The following is an 18,184-nucleotide window of genomic DNA, read 5'->3' as shown; positions in this document are numbered from 1 at the left end:
TTTATAAAACACTTTGCGAGAAGAAAATCATGTTTTAGTGAAAACTTTTTTGAAATGGTTCAGGGGCCATTGTCGTAGCATTATTGCTTCTTCACGTGCAATCAATTCAACAAGCTTAAAAGAATAACGCTTTTATGTTTGCTTCCCACAATCACGCGCAGTGCATCATGGGGAATTTCATATAACACCTCTTCTTTGTAGTTATTGTTTTCTTGTTGAACTTGGACAGACGTGATCTGTGGCGCACAAAGCATGGCTATGAAAGGCTGACTTGTGGCGCACGTTGGGTTCAGGCGTCGTGCATTGAAAGCACGGAGCCTTTTCTTTCAAGCGTCATTGTTTCGACCACCTAAACATTCCATTCTTCTGTTTGTGTACCATGCTGCAAATGGAAGAGGGTGACTCTTCCATGGGGTGACATGAGTGGTATGTAATTTGGCGACTTATTGTCATCGTTATGGGGACGCTGGTGAAAGAAAAACATTAAATTGAAATTCCTAGCAGGCACTTTTTTCTTGTTCTGAATAGGGTTTTGAAGGTGTAGCGTGCTTCCAGTTTAAGTAACTTTTTTTTAACTTCACTGACATTCAAACGTATGGTCTATAGATTAATGCCAGCGTGTGTATATTCTTTGAGGAGGAGAGTAATAGAATGAAATTCAGTAGGAAGAGAATGATAGTCTTAACGTGATTTTGTAACTGCAGTGATATACAGGCATTTTTTTTGTTTTGTTTTTAAAAAGCTCATTCGTGTCGAGAGGAGAATTGCTTTGTGCTTCCTTAATACCCCATATTTCCTATCTTCTAACACTGTAAGAGTTAATCCGCCATGGGTAAACGTTTGCTGCTGGGACATAAGGCAGTAGCACACAGACTAGAATGGCAGGATTTTACATTTCTATTGTCTGCATTTTTGTGGAATTTGTTAAGTCTTACTTGGTAGCTTCAGATCTCTTTTACACGTTTTGTAAATAATACACAGGCAGTGGGCTTTGGGGCTGCTGCTTGCAACAGCCATTTGCTTTTTTTGGTCTGCCCCTTCAGTCATTGCTGTGAGGAGTATTTGTCTTCCACCACCATTTTGTTGGCGTGCATGTAATATTCCACTTCCTGAAGAGTGAGTCCATTGCAAAGCATGAGGTATAGTGTTTCAGCATGTGACATGGACGGGTTAGTGAACATAAAAGCCATGTTGGAAAAAAATGTCATCCTCAAAAAGGAACAAATTCGGATTGTAACCAAATGTTATTCCATACGTACGACGTAAACTAGTATTTAAATGGTGTGTAATAATTTTCAGGTAAATAGGTATGTAAATGGTGTGTAATAATTGTCAGGGGTTATTTTTCCAGAAAATACTTCTTGTGCAAAAAAGCTACATCAAAAACTTTAAAAATGAATATTGATAACTGTGACATAACAAATGTGTAGTGTGTTTAGATTGTTTTCTTGAGTCTGGATCATACACTTGTTGCTTAGTTATTGCTTTAAGTCTTAAAGCTGCTTTGCTGAGATCTGGGCTGTTTTAGCCCTGCTGAGTAGAACTGGGCCATCTTTCGCTGTACCCTTCCTAATAAATTAACTTTTTTTATGTTTGCAAATGCTGTTGTGGTCTGTGTTTTCATAGATAACAAGAGTCTCTTCTAAACTTATAATTGTTTTCTGGTGTTTTTACTGCATTATCTAATTCAGTTAGTCGTTTCATTTTTTATTTCTGAGCTACTAGGAATGCCTTTACACCAAGCTATCTGTATAATTAAAAGCTTTTTTTAAGTATCACCTAGAGGCAGCTTTAGCTGTCTGTTGTCAAATAACTTTTGTTACTAATAAATATTAAAATACATTCAAATAGTGTATACAAATACATACAAATGTATCAGCCTCTTGCTCCTAATTTGACATTTTTCTTGACTATCTAATTTCACATTTCACTGCTTATTAATCAATGGGTTTCCTCTCTATTTGCTGTCCCTCCTCTTGAGCATTTCTTCTTTACTCTGTTCTGATTCAATACATTTTGTTCTTCCACTACTTATATTCAAAGAACTACTTTCTTCTCTTTTTTTCTAGCACTCCATTTTAGTGCATGTGTTTCTTGCCCTCTCCCTCGAGTGCTGCTAACCCCTCAAATTCCCCCATGCCCTCTGTGTTGTTTGCCCCCTCACCCATAGCTGTGCCATTGCTCCCACACCATAAAAAAAAATGTCACCCTTCTTCCATTGCTCCTCCACCATATCCCAAATGCCCTTATTGCTCTGCAGTGTAGACTTCCTCTCCCTCACCCCCACTCACCACTTCATTGCTTCACCGATCCTTTCAGTTGCGTACTTGTTTCTAATCCAACATGGCAGATGTATCATGGTGTATCAGTGCGCACGTGTGGTAACGTGTGCTTGTACTTTATCAATCAGAACTACCATAGCATCATGATGCATAACTGACACGGTATCACAACATATGTGCACGTCATTGTGCACATCACCACCTACTTTTTTCTTTTTTTTGCAAATGCTTCTCACCTTTAGCAATACATTTTTAAAAATGTTTTTGTCAATGACGAACAGCATTGACAAAAAAGCATTAGCAAAACCCAATAGGTCCGCTTGGCTTTTCAAAAGGTGAGACTAGTTGACTTTGCCAATGCATGATTAGTTTTATATTTCATTAATCTTTTACTAAAATAAATGTGTTTACCATTTAAATGTAAAAGGTAGGCAAACTTTTATTAAAACACTCTTCATATTTTGTGCAAAACAAATCTGTTTGAATTAATCTAAGTATGGACCTAAAGAGGAGAAATATGGTTTACAAAGCATGCCAGTTGTCTTCTGTTGTTTTAGGAACTGCTGTTCACTTTAATAATCAATAGCACTACATTAACTTTATCAATGAATGACTGAATGACTGCAACAGTGCACAGAAGAATGACTGGATGAGTGAGTGCATGGATGAGCATTTAAGGAGCAGGAAAACGACAAGAGAGCAGCCTCCTGCCATCAACATCAGTTGCAACCCCTGCAGCGGGCCTTGGCCAACCGTACACTCAACATTTCACCCATTCATCCACCCACAGACTTATTAGTCAGTCGCGGCCGGTGGTGGGAGTACCTGCCGGGCGGTGACGTGGGGAGGGGGAGGTGCAGTTTGGGGGATAGTAATGTATGGATTACGGAGTTTAACAGGTAAGTAAACATATAAATAAATAAAACGAATTTTGTTGCGCGCACTGCATCGCATTTGGTGATGCAGTGCACGCAACCACATTTGCTTTATTTATTTATATGTTTACTTACCTGTTAAACTCCTTAATCCATACATTACTACCCCCCACCCTGCCCCTCCCCCTCCCAACGTCACTGCCCGGCAGGTACTACCACCCCCGGCTGTTATTAGTTCATCACTCTATTATCCAAATGTGCCATCTGTCTATATGTTCACTCAGCTGTGTATCAAACCCTGCTCTCACTCACCCATCCATCTGCTCACTCTTCCACGCATTCATTTACTCTTCCAACCACAAACATAATGACACACCTTTTCATTCATACATCTTTGCAGTCACCAATTGGTCATTCATCCATGCACTCACTTATCCATCCAGTCATTCACCACTTCACTCATTCTTGCATTTCTCACTCAGCAATTTGCACAACAACCCACACAAATCGCCAAACATTGAAGACACATGCTCATCAAAAGAGCCGTAACTATTGGCTTAGCCAGGGCTGGTTTCATTTTATTCTGACTGTTTGCGTCTTCGCAAGAGTGTTGAGTTCTTTTTAATGGTTACGTATTTGTTTTGTATACTGCAACACACATTAAAGCTGTCTCTGTCACATCAGTTTTTTTTAGTTTAATAAAAGCTTTATTAAAATGTAATGCAAATGTACGGAGTTATCTTTTGCTTAGAATAAAAATCCAGGTTATGAATAGATTAATTATAAACAAAAAAAAGGAAAGTACTAACAAGAAATAACATTTAAATAAAGAAGAGATAAATTGTACAATGAAGGTATTGAGATAGTATCATATTTCTGCACATGTGAAATTGCTTTTTAATATTTTGTAATGAAAGAAAAAGAAAGAAAAAGGAAGAAAAATGAAAAAAGATAGAAAAGGGGGAAAAGAAGAGAAAGAAGGAAAAATATATATATATATAGTACATATCTATATATGCATCACATTATAAACTTTATATCATACAATTACTTATTTCATAGAGCAACTTCATGTCATATAACAGCTTATTAGATATAAAGGCAATGGTGCAAACTATATATGATATTAAACAGGAAATGGAAAAACAGTAAAGGGGGCTGAAAAACCATCTTAGAATCTTTGGAGGGTTTATGGTTCTTGTTCAAGTTAACCGGTGAGCGGAGACCAGAAGAGGTCCTTATTAATCATTTCTAATGTAGATGTAGCCGATGCTGTATCAAGTCTACAGGGGGGGGGGCAAAAAAAATTCACCAGCTAGTATAGTAATGTTTACATTTGTGGCGTTCTTCCAGTTAGATGTAATAACTTGAAACGCAATGGTAAGTGACAGTTCTATATATTTACCTAGTTTGGAATGAGCTGGCCAGGAGTGTGAGGAACTTCCCAGAAAGATGCATTAAATATCAAAAGGGAAATTAATGGAACGGATAGTAGAGATAGTTCTACATATCTGCAGCCAAAAGGTTTTAACCGGCGTACATTGAAAAAACATATGTAGGTACGTGCCAGGGAGGGTGTTACAAGACCAACATATTGTTGGGAGAGTTGTGTTGTATTTATGGAAGGAAAGCGGGGTAATATATATTCTATTATAAAAATAATAAAGAGTTTGTTTAGTACTGGCATTACATGAGGTATGGTGCAGCTTGCTCTAAATTAAGCCCCAGACCTTTAGAGAAAAGATATGCTGAAGGTCAGTCTCCCACATTAGTTCAGTTGTGGACTTGGGACAGAAAGGGGTAATGTAATGTAAATACTTATATATATATATATATATATATATATATATATATATATATATATATATATATATATATATATATATATATATATATATATATATATATATATATATATGATGCTTTAAGTGATGATGAAAGCTTAATTGGGTCAGGAGGTGAGGAACAAATAGGAGATTGTGATTGAATAATCTTGGAAATATTATGTAGAAGAACACCTTTGAGAGACTCATATTTAAGAGCATAAGCAGAAGAGAGACCATATTTATTTTGAATTTCCAAAATGAAAGGGTTGTCAAATCACTCACTAATTGCTTGACTTGAATTATGCCTTTGAACACCCACTGCTTCCAAGAAATAGTGCGATTTGAAATCTTGATGGATTTATTATGCCATTTATAGCATTCCAAAAATTCTTGTAATGGAGACATTGGTCGTGTAAGAATACGAGAAGATACTATAATAGAGTATTTAATAGATGGAGTAGAAAAAGATCAAGGCGGGTTCGACAAATGTGCTAAAGAACAAAAAGGAAAAGGTGATATGTGAATTTTCTAGTTTACACCAAATATTACTAGGTAGTGAAGTAGCATCTCTAATACAGGGTAAGACTTGCTTTAAAACAAAAGCAGTGTGATATTGTTGAAAATTTGGAAAACTCACACCACCCAATTCTTTAGGTTTACAAAGAGATGCTAATGAAATACACAATTGTTTTCCCATACCACAAAAATACAGCAAGTGATTTGTTTAGTAACATAAATAATTTTAAGGGAAGTTTAATAGGTAACATGGACAGGTAAAAATTAATGATTGGTAAAAACATCATCTTAATAGTGGCCAACCTGCCCTACCAAGATAGATAAAGAGGGGATCACGTCTCCGTCTTTTGAAGGATCTTGTGCTGGACATCATCTAAATTTATCTGAATTGTCTTTGCCATGGAGGTAGAGTATTTACTTGCCAGACACTTGATGAAGTTTGGAGACCATTTACACCCAGTGCCATCAAACATATGTTTCAGACAATACTTATTAAGGGGAAGTACCTCATATTTTGAAAAAATCAATTTACCTCTAGACAGCTTAGAAAAGGTTGGTTAAAAATGTGTAAAAATCGGTATTGATGATTCCGGTTCAGAAACATAGAGCATCACGTCATCAGCATATGCAGTACATTTGATCTCAATGCCTTTATGTCGGAATCCGTAAAATGATGGGGATTTTCTTAGTACATGCAAAAAAGGTTCCAGGGATAGAATAAAAAGCAAAGGGGATAAAGGACATCCCTGTCCGGTACCCCTATGAAGAGGGAAATATGAAGACTGGATGCCATTTGAAAAAACAGATGTCATTGTAGAAGAATATAGTATGGCTAAATTCTTTAGAAAAGTTGGACTAAAACCAGGCCACTTAAGAGCCCGCATCATGAAGTTTCAATTAACAGGGTCAAAAGCCTTTCCGCCATCCAAGGTTACAACTGCTAGAGGTGTATTATTGGTTGATGCCATATGTACAATATCTAAAAATACTCTAGAGTTATCAATCACGTGTCTTCCTTTAATCAATCCAGTTTGTTCAACTCCAACCATATCTGAAAAAAGGGAAGAAATTCTAAGAGATAAAATCTTGGCAAACAGTTTGCAATCTAAAATGATAAGAGAGAGTTGTCTATAATTACCACAGGAGGATATATATTTGTCCTTTCCAGGGATTAAACAGATTATTGCCTCCAAAAAATCATCTTTAGCCTCGTCCTGTGATATAAAATGCTGATATAAGGTGAGTAAATGTGGGAGTAAAAGATGCAAAAAGTAAGAATAAAATACAGCAGAAAAACCGACAGGGCCCGGTGCTTTATCCTTAGGCAGTGCATTAAGAGCGGACTTTAACTCAGAAATTAAAATAGGTTCATCTAGAAAATAAATATCCTTCATCTGCTGTTCTCTTGGTGGGAGAGAGTAAAAGTAAGAATCTAATGCTTCATCCGTGGGAAAGTGATTTGATGTGTAAAGATTTGTATAATAATCAGAAAAACACTTTATGATTTGCTTCTTTTTAAAATGAGGGGTCTGTCTTCATCTATAATCTTAACTATTTTGGACTTTTGATACTTAGGGCCTCATTAGGATGATGGGCGGACTTTGTCCACCCGCCACCCTATCGGTAGTCCGGACTGCCCGCCATAAAGGCGGGGGTCCCGTTGGGGGAATTAGGATGTGCTCGCCACATTGGCTGGCACATCCTTCATTTTTAGCATTGTGCACCGCCCGCCACAATGCTAAAAATGCATTTTTGCATTTGCATATACAAAGAGGCAGGCATCGCGCGTGCCTGCCGCTTTATACAGTGTTTTAACAAAAAGGGGCTAACCCTGTGTCCCTCAGAACCTGGGTAGGAGTGGTTCACAACAAAAGTGGTTCTGTCGGGTAACCGGATAGATTGCTTTTAAGAAAAGGCTGGGATAGCTCCAAGACACAATGTAATAATTCAAGTGCAAATAGATTGAATTAAACTAAATTAAACCTCTCTGAAAACAAATATAATTCAAGGTATTTATATAGAAAGCACAATCACATATGTAGAACACAGGAATTACTTCATTCCATTTCAGTTTATACAAATTCTAAGAACATGTGAAAAAGTGACTGTAAGTGAACAAAGTGAATAGTGCAATATATTGAGTGACACTTATTTACAATTATATACAGTACTATACACGGGGAGGGGAGGAAAAACAATTTTAAATTGGCGGTCAGTGTTCTTAATTATAACTCCAAGGAGACAGATGGTTACTATGATCGTTCCTGGGGGTATCTTGACCAATGTTATGCGTCGACGTTTCGACCCTGTTGTGCCCCGATTGGTGGTCACGGCGGGTCTTTATCAAGACAAGGGGGGGGAGGACCTGGAAGTGAATGAAAGTAGGTTTCAGAGAGGTATGGGTAATAAACCAAAAGTTTAATGGTTAAACAAGGTGAGTGCATTATACTCACAAGGGGGTTTCAGGATTTACAGGAGGCAAAAGAGTCACACCCTGGTATGGAGAGCCGGAGGTCAATCTGGGAAAGGAAAAATATGAGTCCCTTAGTAAGCCTGTTAATATGGCCCTGATTCAGAAAGGTAGGTCATGCATTACCTACAAATATCATGATGGTAGATTCAGAGGATGTTAATACGTGGCTAAATGTGTGCCAGATAAACCTGGGCACTCAAGTGCTCAAAAGATGTTAGGAGGGATTGGTCATGAATTACCTGCATAGTAGATGGAAGTTAGTGGCTAAAATTACCCGGGAACTCAAGTGAACAAGAATGAATAGTGTAACTAGACATTTTTTATTAAGAAAGGGAGGTGCTCGTTGTTACGGTTGCACCCGGGGGCGGGATACCCCAAGTAGACACCAGGCGTTTGTGGTAAAGGAAGCTGAAGGCTCGCTTTATACATGCAAATGAAGGGGGTACCATAGGTACCGCCCCTGTGCACCCCCACCTCGGCCTTCACCAGGGGGCCCGCAGGGGCCCCCCAAAGCAAAGACCGCCTGCCTTTCCGTGGCGGCAACGCCACCGCAGAAAGGCACCTATTTGCACGCATCCCAATATGGCTAGCGGTGTCTGATAGACACCGCCACCATATGAACCCTTTTCCGCCTCGGCCGCAAGGCGACCGGGGCGGAAAAGTGGCAGGCTGTGTTTGCCTCCGCTGCAGTCCCCCCGCCATTGTAATGTGGCGGGGGGAAAAGTGTGGCGGGCAGGCATTTCTGTCGGGCGGATCACCGCCGCCACCATGGCGGTGGCGATCCGCCCGACATGGTACCCCTAATGGGACCCCTTTATCTTCGAATATTTCGTAGGTAAGTTGCCAGCCTTATTTAGTCCGCCGTCAAATTTGGAATTGATTTTTAGTAATGCTGCGGCGGCTTTTTATGTCGATTTTTTGGTTGAATTCAAATTTGGCATTCAATAAATGTTGTAGCACATTGTCGTTGTTGGATGTGAAAAATTAATGTTCTAATTGTGTAATGGATTGAAGCAGTGTTGAGGATTCTTTATTAGCTTTTTTCTTGTTGGCCATGGCATAATTAATTATATGTCCTCGGACAGAAGCCTTAAAAGCATCCCAAACTTTATGAAAAGCATATCAGTGTGTTATTATGTAAAAATAACTCTTGTAAAAAACCTTCAAAATTCTGTACAAATTCATTATCTTTCAGTAAACTCTTATTAAAGCGCCATCTATTTGGTTTAGAAGACTTGTGAAATAAATTCATATCAACTATAACAGGGGCATGATCTGAAACCAATAAAGACCCAATTGCAGAATGTGTAAGTGTAGCAACTAGGGGAGGCAAAATAAATATATAATGTATTCTGGATTGGGCTTCATGGGTAGGTGAATAAAAGGTGTATTCCAGTGTATCTGGGGAACATAACCTCCAGGCATCAGCTAGACTTCTAGAATGAATAAATCATGTAAATGTTTTCTGCATTTTATTTGGAACATATTTAACTGTAGATTTTCTATCTAAAACAAGGTCTACAATCTGATTGAAATCACCACCTACTATTAGATTTTCATGTGGATAGGAGAGCAGCAAAGCAGACATTTGTTCCCAAAATTTCACATCAATACCAGTAGGACCGTACATATTAAGGATGGAGATAGGTGTGTGATGGATAGAGGCATGTATTAACACCCTTTGCATCTTTCTCCTCTTTCTCCATAACCAAGGGAAAGGTTTTGTGAGCTAGTATAATAACCCTATTTTTGTGATCAAGGGCTGGAGAACAGAAAATTTGGCCAACCCAATTTTTACGCAAGGAGTTTAAATCTGTGTCGAGTAAATGCATTTCCTGTAGTAAAACAATGCTACATTTAAAGGCATGCTAAATGCGTAAGCACCCGCTGTTTCTTAATAGGATTATGCAAGCGCTTGACATTCCAAGAAATACCCTTAAGAGTATTTACCATTGCAGAAAAGTTACATACATATTAAAACTACAATAACCATAAAAAGATATCAAAACAACTAACCATCTGACAATAGACATCTCAAGAGTTGACGTAATATTCATGTTCAATGAAGATCTGTAAAGTATACTGAGACCTGAGAAAAAGAGGGGAAAGGAGAAGCAAGAAGGAAAAGAAATAGAAGAAAAGGAAATAATAATAAATCTGACAAAGGCTTCAGTCATGCAGAGAACGGGACACACCCAGTGTGAAGAGAATATGATGGAAGGGAGGAGCACCGCAAAGACCGGAGACAGGTGTCAGGGCAAGATCAAACAAAATTGGACAACAATGATAATGGAGACAGTTATATAATAGAAAAAGAGTTATAGTATATAAGGAAAAGGACAGCAGTTATATAAATGATTGAAGCCAACAAATCAATATTACAAATAAACCAACAAATAGAAATGCATGGTACATAGATGACCAATAAACGGATGTATGACGTTACAACGCGAACTTTTACAACGCAGACCGTTACAACGCATTTTTTACAACGCAGAAACATTTACAACGCATACCTTTACAAGGCAAGACATTACATAGCAGATGCTATTACAACGCATGCCATTACAACGTAAGTATAGGTAAGTATATTATTTTACTTAAAAATGAAATTTAATTACATTTAATTAATTAAATAAATTAAATTATATAAAAATAATTAATTTGTACTTATATATATTTTAAAAAATAGTTTATTTTTAAAAGAACTATTATTATTTAATAACTATAATAATAAATAAAATTAATCACAATAATTTTTTTAATTATTTTAAATTATTTATTTAAAAACTGAACCCTAAAAATACCCCTGTACCCCAAAACCCAAACCCAACCCTGAACCCTATAAATACCCCTGTACCCCAAAACCCAAACCCAGCCCTGAACCCTAAAAATACCCCTGTACCCCAAAACCCAACCCCAACCCTGAACCCTAAAAATACCCCTGTACCCCAAAACCCAAACCCAACCCTGAACCCTAAAAATACCCCTGTACCCATAAACCCAAACCCAGCCCTAAAACCTAAAAATACCCCTGTACCCCTAAACCCAAACCCAGCCCTAAAACCTAAAAAAACCCTGTACTCCTACACCCAAACCCAACCCAAAAACCTAAAAATACCCCTGTACCCCAAAACCCAAACCCAGCCCTAAACCCTAAAAATACCCCCGTACCCCAAAACCCAACCCCAACCCTGTACCCTAAAAATACCCCTGTACCCCTAAACCCAAACCCAGCCCTAAAACTTAAAAATCCCTGTACCCCTAAACCCAAACCCAACCCAAAAACCTAAAAATACCCCTGTACCCCAAAACCCAAACCCAGCCCTAAACCCTACAAATACCCCCGTACCCCAAAACCCAACCCCAACCCTGTACCCTAAAAATACCCCTGTACCCCTAAACCCAAACCCAGCCATAAAACCTAAAAATACCCCTGTACACCTAAACCCAAACCCAGCCCTCAAACCTAAAAATACCCCTGTACCCCAAAACCCGAACCCAGCCCTAAAACCTAAAAGTATCCCTGTACCCCAAAACCCAAACCCAGCCCTAAAACCTAAAAATACCCCTCTACCCCAAAACCCAAACCCAGCCCTAAAACCTAAAAATACCCCTGTACCCCAAAACCCAAACCCAGCCCTAAAACCTAAAAATACCCCTGTACCCCAAAACCCAAACCCAGCCCTAAAACCTAAAAATACCCCTGTACCCCAAAACCCAAACCCAGCCCTAAAACCTAAAAATACCCCCGTACCCCAAAACCCAAACCCAGCCCTAAAACCTAAAAATACCCCTGTGCCCCAAAATCCAAACTATATATAAAAAATTACTTTAAATAAATTATTTTATTAATTTTAAATATTTTAGTAATTAAAAAAAAGGTAAAATAAAATAAATTACTTACCTATACTTACGTTGTAATGGCATGCGTTGTAATAGCATCTGCTATGTGATGTCATGCGTTGTAAAGCCATGCGTTGTAAAGGAACCTGCGTTGTAATGGTATGCGTTGTAACGGTGTGCGTTGTAAAAGTTGCGTTGTAACGGTGGTTTCCCCCAATAAACATCACTTACCAAGACATGAGGATAATATCTAAACATTAGGTCTGGGGAGAAATGCACTGGGGAGACAACACACCAAAGGAGAGAATCTGGGTTGGACAACACATAGCTGCAAAGGAGAATAGATAGCAAAATTAAAGAAGTAGAGATATGAACCAAAAATATTAACAAGACCATAAGCACCATTAACAATGTACAATTGCCCGAAATAATGTTAAAGCTAACTCTCAGAAAATCAATGTAAGGAAGAGGATCCAAAGTACACGCATAAGACAGATTAAGAAACACTTAAGAAATAGTTTAAGACTTTCCCAGATCAATTGCATTGCCTTTGTGTCGAGAGATGAATTTCCTCAGGACTTCTGGACAGTCAAACAAGAAAGTTTGTTCTTTATAGGTGACTTTAAAGAAACAGGCGTGCAGGGGTGCACCAGACAATATCTCGCATTCATAGATCTTAGAGTAGTACGGAAGGATAAGAACTCTTTCCGACGAGCGGCAGTTGCACGTGCAACATCTTGGCAGATAAAGACTCTCTGACTAGGCCATAGCATCCTTTGTTTGGCAGCCGATAAAACCATACCCAACTCAGGGTACTCCAAGAAAAGAAAAATTATTCCTCTAGGATGGCCAACACTTGAGGAACCCGCAGGTTTATGGCCAATTCAGTGAGCATGTTGTAGGTTGAGATGTGTTCCTTCTTTGAGGCCCACCAATTTAGGAATGTGAACTGTGAGAAAAGCAAGCATGTCTGACCCCTCTGTTCCATATCAGCACAAAGGTTCCCCCCTGTTACTTTGAGGCCTAAGAGGAGGGGGAAGGGAATAAATACAAAGAGAAAAACCTCTTATCAGGCCTTTCTTATTTCTAAAATGGTAGTAACTCTAATCAACACATTTCCTCACATAGAATCTCAACACATAAATTGACTTTCTTTTTAGTTTTGTTTATTGATCAAAAATATTTTTATGTATTTGTTTTTTATTTTCACACTCTTTTTTTGAATCAATTATATTAACAAACATATTTGTACATAAAACAAAATCACATTATTATTTCAATTAGAAAAAAACATTATTTGACTTTTCTAAGCCCTCTGTTCCTTCTGGAATACCATAAATTCAGAGATTGTTACGCCTATTTTGATTTCTAAGTCCTCTGTTTGCTGCTTAAAGAGCGATATCTCCTTGGTCATGTTGTCAATCCTGGTGGCTGCATCCTGAACTTCACTGATCTGTTGTTCAACATTAGACACACTGGACTGCTGAGTGGACCATTTTTATTCAGTACATTGAAGAGTGACATTTTTCTTCATTACAAAATGTTTCAGATGCTTAATCTCTTCTTCTAAGATCCTCCAAAGTCAAAGGTAAAGGAGGATTCGTGGGGGATCCAGGATCTTTTTTTTGTCTCTTGGTAGGAGCATTTGCGTCTTTATGTACAGATGGGATAATTGTTAATGAGGTGACAGCTTTCTGACAAGAAGATGAAGAGGACTCCATATGCAACAAGCATTGGAAGTGCAATAGGTCTGGCATTAGAAAAGTTGGAGCTATTGGTTTTGTAAATGACAATTTTTTTTGTATGTGTTTTCCTGAAAATAGCAAAATTAATAGCTTTGTCATTTACAATGCCAATACTTTTAACTTTTTCAAATGTGACACCAATAGCATTTGTAATGCAACATGTTTTGTATGTACGTGACTTACATGTATTCATATAACAAATACAAATGGCTTTTAATTTTTTTAAATAATTAATACTTAAATAAAAGTTCTTGTAATTTATAATAGCAATAGCTTAAACTATTGTAAATAACTTTTGTGAAGAATATGTTCAGTGTATTTTATTGTGACGAAAATGCAAGAACAGAGGTGAAATATTACTTGATTTTACAAATAACAATGGCTTTTAATTTTTTTCGAATAATTAATACTTTTTTTTTTTTTTTTTTTTTTTTTTTTTTTTTTTGGAAACCTTTATTGGTCTATAACACAAATTACACTGCTGTAACGCCTACAACCCACCTCAGTAGGCCGGCAGCTTTGACATGTCTTGTGAAGCTGTATATACTTTTTCCGATGGGGGTGTACTCTTAACACAGCATGTCGCCTACAACCCATCCGGGCCGGCCGCGATGTATCTAGTTGTGGGCCATATAGGAAGTTTACAGCTAAGCATCTTGAACATAATGCAGTGTATAAGCAACGGAGTTTTGAGGTTACTTTTTATTTTTTATTATTTTTCGTGTTTGTTTCCTTAAATCAACTTTATAACATATTATTCACTTTTCCTTCCCCTAATGAGGCCACCATACGTGTATGTGGCGTGGTGGAGCTTGCAGTGTGGATTGCCAGTGTGTTGTCCTGCAGCAGTTCATATTGCCGGGCAGTCTCAATATTACAATCCCGCACCGCGTAAACGTCACTCATTATCAGGGAAGGTATAACTTTTTGATGCCATTCAAAGAATCTGATGTTGTGCTATGTCCTGGATGTGATGTAGTGAGTGTTTCCTAGTGTGAGGAAAGTTGTAAGAAAACAAGATTCAATACACCCAAACAAAGTGTACCCAAAGGGGGGGGGGGGCAACCTCCTCGCAGTCTGCTCCTCCTGTGTAGCTACTGGTTTTAATCTAGGGTGTCCCGTGCGATGTGTCATACGCCTATACATGTGAGGTCTGGGGCTTGCATTCCCTGGCCGAGAGAAGAGATTAGGGGGTGTGTATTGGAGTTATATTGCCCCGCTTTTTCGGGGGTGTGAGCCCTGGGAGAGGGGCGGTGGCCTGGCTATTACTACGTATCTCTCCGCTGTCCTCCTCTTCAGATTCGTCGTTATCTTGTGCTTGGAGCAGATATGTAGTGAGGGGACCCCACAGGTCTTTGGGGCGTGACTTATGAGGTAGAAGGTCAGCGTAGTTGTGGAGTTGCTCCTGCCACGTAGACATAGTGCTAAGCCAGTCCTTGAATTTAGGCGCTCTTCCCCTACCCCATCTGCACGCCACTTGTCTCTTAGCCAATAGGAGGCTTAGCGCAAAGAATTTTCGGTGTGTTTTCAATGCCGGGTTGTTGTGTCCGAGTAAGGCTATTTTTGGGCAAGGGTCTGTGGATATTCCGATCATTGCCGATATAGCCTCAAACACTTCTATCCAGTACGTGGCCACTGCCCGGCATGTCCATGCTAGGTGTATGAAGTCAGCGCCAGGCCTGCCACACCTAAGACATCGATCGTTGTCTCTGAGACCTAGTCGGTGCAGTTTAGCAGGCGTGAAGTAGATTCGATGCAAGAATTTATAGTGTACCAATCTGAGGCGGGCATTACCTGTCACGGCGTGTGTATGAGAGCAGCTCATCTCCCATTGCTCGTCCGTCATGGGATCGCCCAGGTCAGTGTCCCAATCCTGTCTAGCTCTGAGGGGGGGCGGAGATGGGGCTATCTGAACGTGTTTGTACAGCATAGAGACCACATGCTTTGGGGTGTCTGTCTGGAGTATGGAATGCAGAGGCGCCATGGTCTCCGGCTCTTCCGGGAAGTTGGGTGTGATTGTTTTAATGTTTTGCCGGAGCCGAACATACAGGAAAGTATCCATAGTCGTGGGGGATCTGTCACCAAAGAGCTGTGCTACCGTGCGAAAAGTACCTTGGAGGTAAAGGTCTCCCCAGGTGTGGATAGTGAGTTTCGCGAGGAACTTGCGTCCAATTTCTTCACGTGCGACACTCACTCTAGGATCGTTTGCCAGCCCCATCAAAGGTGAGTAAAAAAATTGCATTTCCATATGTTCTGCGATACGTTTCCAAGCCCTGATAGTACAATCTACTGTAGTGGGGTCCCTATCCTTCATACTGACTGTTGTATAAAGATAACCCGAAGGTTGTATCGGTCTCATGTACCCATCTTCACCCGCCAAGTGGGCCATGAATGGAGGTGGGTGGAACCAGTATGCGGCGAAATGACCTTGGGCACAGTCGTAGTATTTTCGGAAGTCCGGGACTTCAAACCCGCCCTGGTGGTAGGGGAGCATGAGCGTCTTCAGACTGAGTCTGGCCTGCTTGCCTCCCCAGATAAGTCGCGACATCTGAGAGTCGAGGGAGCGAAAGAAACATGAGCCGGGGTTATAGGGAATATTAGTGAACATGTATAGCAGTTTGGGGAGGACCACCATTTTAACCAGGGAAATGCGGCCCGCCATGGATAGTGGAAGGTGTATCCATTTGGTTACGTTGTCGGTCAATTTGTCTAGTGCAGTTCCGTAATTGGCTCTGATAAGGGTTTCCCGGTTTCTTGTGATTATGATTCCTAGATATTTTATTTCTTCCGATTCCCACCCTAGGGGGTAATCTAGAGGAAATTCCTCGGTCTTTTCAGTCAGAGGGAGCATGGACGATTTTGCCCAATTTATCTGTATCCCCGCTATTGCACCAAATTTGGTTATCTCTCGTAGCAGAGGATTTAGATTTTCTCGCGGTTTGTCCACATATAGGGTCATGTCATCTGCGTATAACGCGATCAGGAGTTGTCGCTCCGGGTAGATGAGGGAGCGGTGGTTGTGGTGTTGCCGAAGTTTAGCGGCTAGGGGCTCAATGGCGATCGCGAAAAGTATTGGGGATAGTGGGCATCCCTGCCGGGTGCCTCTCTGAATCTCAAACGGAGCAGAGCGGGCCCCGTTGAGTAACACCGTAGCTTGGGGTTTACAATATAGGAGCCGAATCCAATCTATGAAATTAAAGGGGACACCCATCCTTTCGAGCAGTGCCAGGAGGTAATCCCATTCCAGGGAATCGAACGCTTTTGTGGCGTCCAGAAATACAGCAGCTGCTTCGCAGTTAGGGTTAATATCCTGCAGCACTGTTTGGAGAGTGCGCAAATTATGGGATGTAGCGCGATTCGGGACAAACCCTGCCTGGTCTGGAAGGACGAGACGCTCCATAAGGAGGTTGAGACGCGCAGCGAGGACTTTTGCTAAGATCTTACTGTCGGTATTTAGTAATGAGAGAGGCCTGTATGAATCGCAGTGTTCTGGTGGCTTTCCGGGTTTCAGTAATGATGTTATTAGTGCTTCTCGCATTGTAGGCGGGAGAGAGCCTTCCTCTAACGCGTCATAAAAGACCTGCTTCAGTATGGGTGCAAGCAAATGTATGAAGGTTTTATAAAAGTCAATAGGTAGGCCATCTGACCCTGGCGCTTTCCCGGACTTCATGGACATAATTGCGTCTTTGATCTCATCCAGTTCAAGTTCATGATGAAGGAATTTTTGTTGGGTCGGTCCTAACCAGGCTATTGCAGTGTCTTCCAGGTATTCCTGCAAGTTGAGTTTGTCAGTTCTATGTGAGGTGTAGAGCGAGGTGTAGTGTTCTGTAAGCACTCGGAGCTGCTCTATGAGATCACGTTGTGGTATGTCGTGTTTGTCTAGTAGCGTAGAGGTATAATTTTGGTATCTAGGGGCTCTAACTGCAGAAGCAAGTGCCTTACCTGGCCTGTCTCCCTCTCCATATAATCGAGCAGTGAAGGGCTTTCCCAGGAATTTGCATTCCTTGTCCGCCAATTCTGAGTAGTCGTTCAATTTGTCCCGGAGCTGGGCCTGGGCTACGCGGCCTCCGTCTCCCTGAGCTATCTCTCGCTCTAGCTGTCTGAGCTCAATTTCTAACTTTCGTATGTCGTCTCGTAGTGTTTTTAGGACTCCTCCTCCCTTGGCTATACAGTTCCCTCTTATTGTCACTTTGAAGGCCTCCCACACAGTAGTGAGACTAGCGACTGAATTAACATTCCGTTCGAAGAATTCCGTGATGTCTTGTTCTAATTCAGCAGTGAAGGCCGTATCTGTAAGGTGTGCGGGGTTCAGTCGCCAATTCAGGTACGGGGCAATGATGAGGGGAATCTGCAGGGAAATTAGGACCGGTGAGTGGTCCGAGAACGTACGTGCCAGGTGGTGTGCCTTGGATAACCATGGGGACAGTCCTGCTGACAAGAATATATAGTCAAGTCGGGCCCATGTGGAGTGGAAAGTGGAGTGGTGGGTGCCTTGCCTGGCGCTGGGGTGTTGGTGTCGCCACGCATCAACCAGGTGGTGTTCATTCACTATTCCCAATAGTGCTCGTTGAGTATTCGTGTAATGAGAGGCTTGCGGACACGATCTGTCCTTCCCGGGTAT

At 40.4% G+C, this 18,184-nt stretch overlaps 1 protein-coding gene across 1 annotated transcript in view; it reads left to right on the top strand.

Annotated features, from left to right (window-relative positions):
• STPG2 (sperm tail PG-rich repeat containing 2) overlaps positions 1–18,184 on the top strand; it is a 2,754,965-nt gene that overhangs the window by 873,770 nt on the left and 1,863,011 nt on the right. The gene's annotated exons all lie outside the window — the stretch shown is intronic.

Source organism: Lissotriton vulgaris, chromosome 3_1, assembly GCF_964263255.1.
Source record: "Lissotriton vulgaris chromosome 3_1, aLisVul1.2, whole genome shotgun sequence".
NCBI lineage: Eukaryota > Metazoa > Chordata > Amphibia > Caudata > Salamandridae > Lissotriton > Lissotriton vulgaris.
The sequence above is the reverse complement of the archived record's forward strand: the minus strand, read 5'-3'. Positions and strand labels throughout refer to the sequence as shown.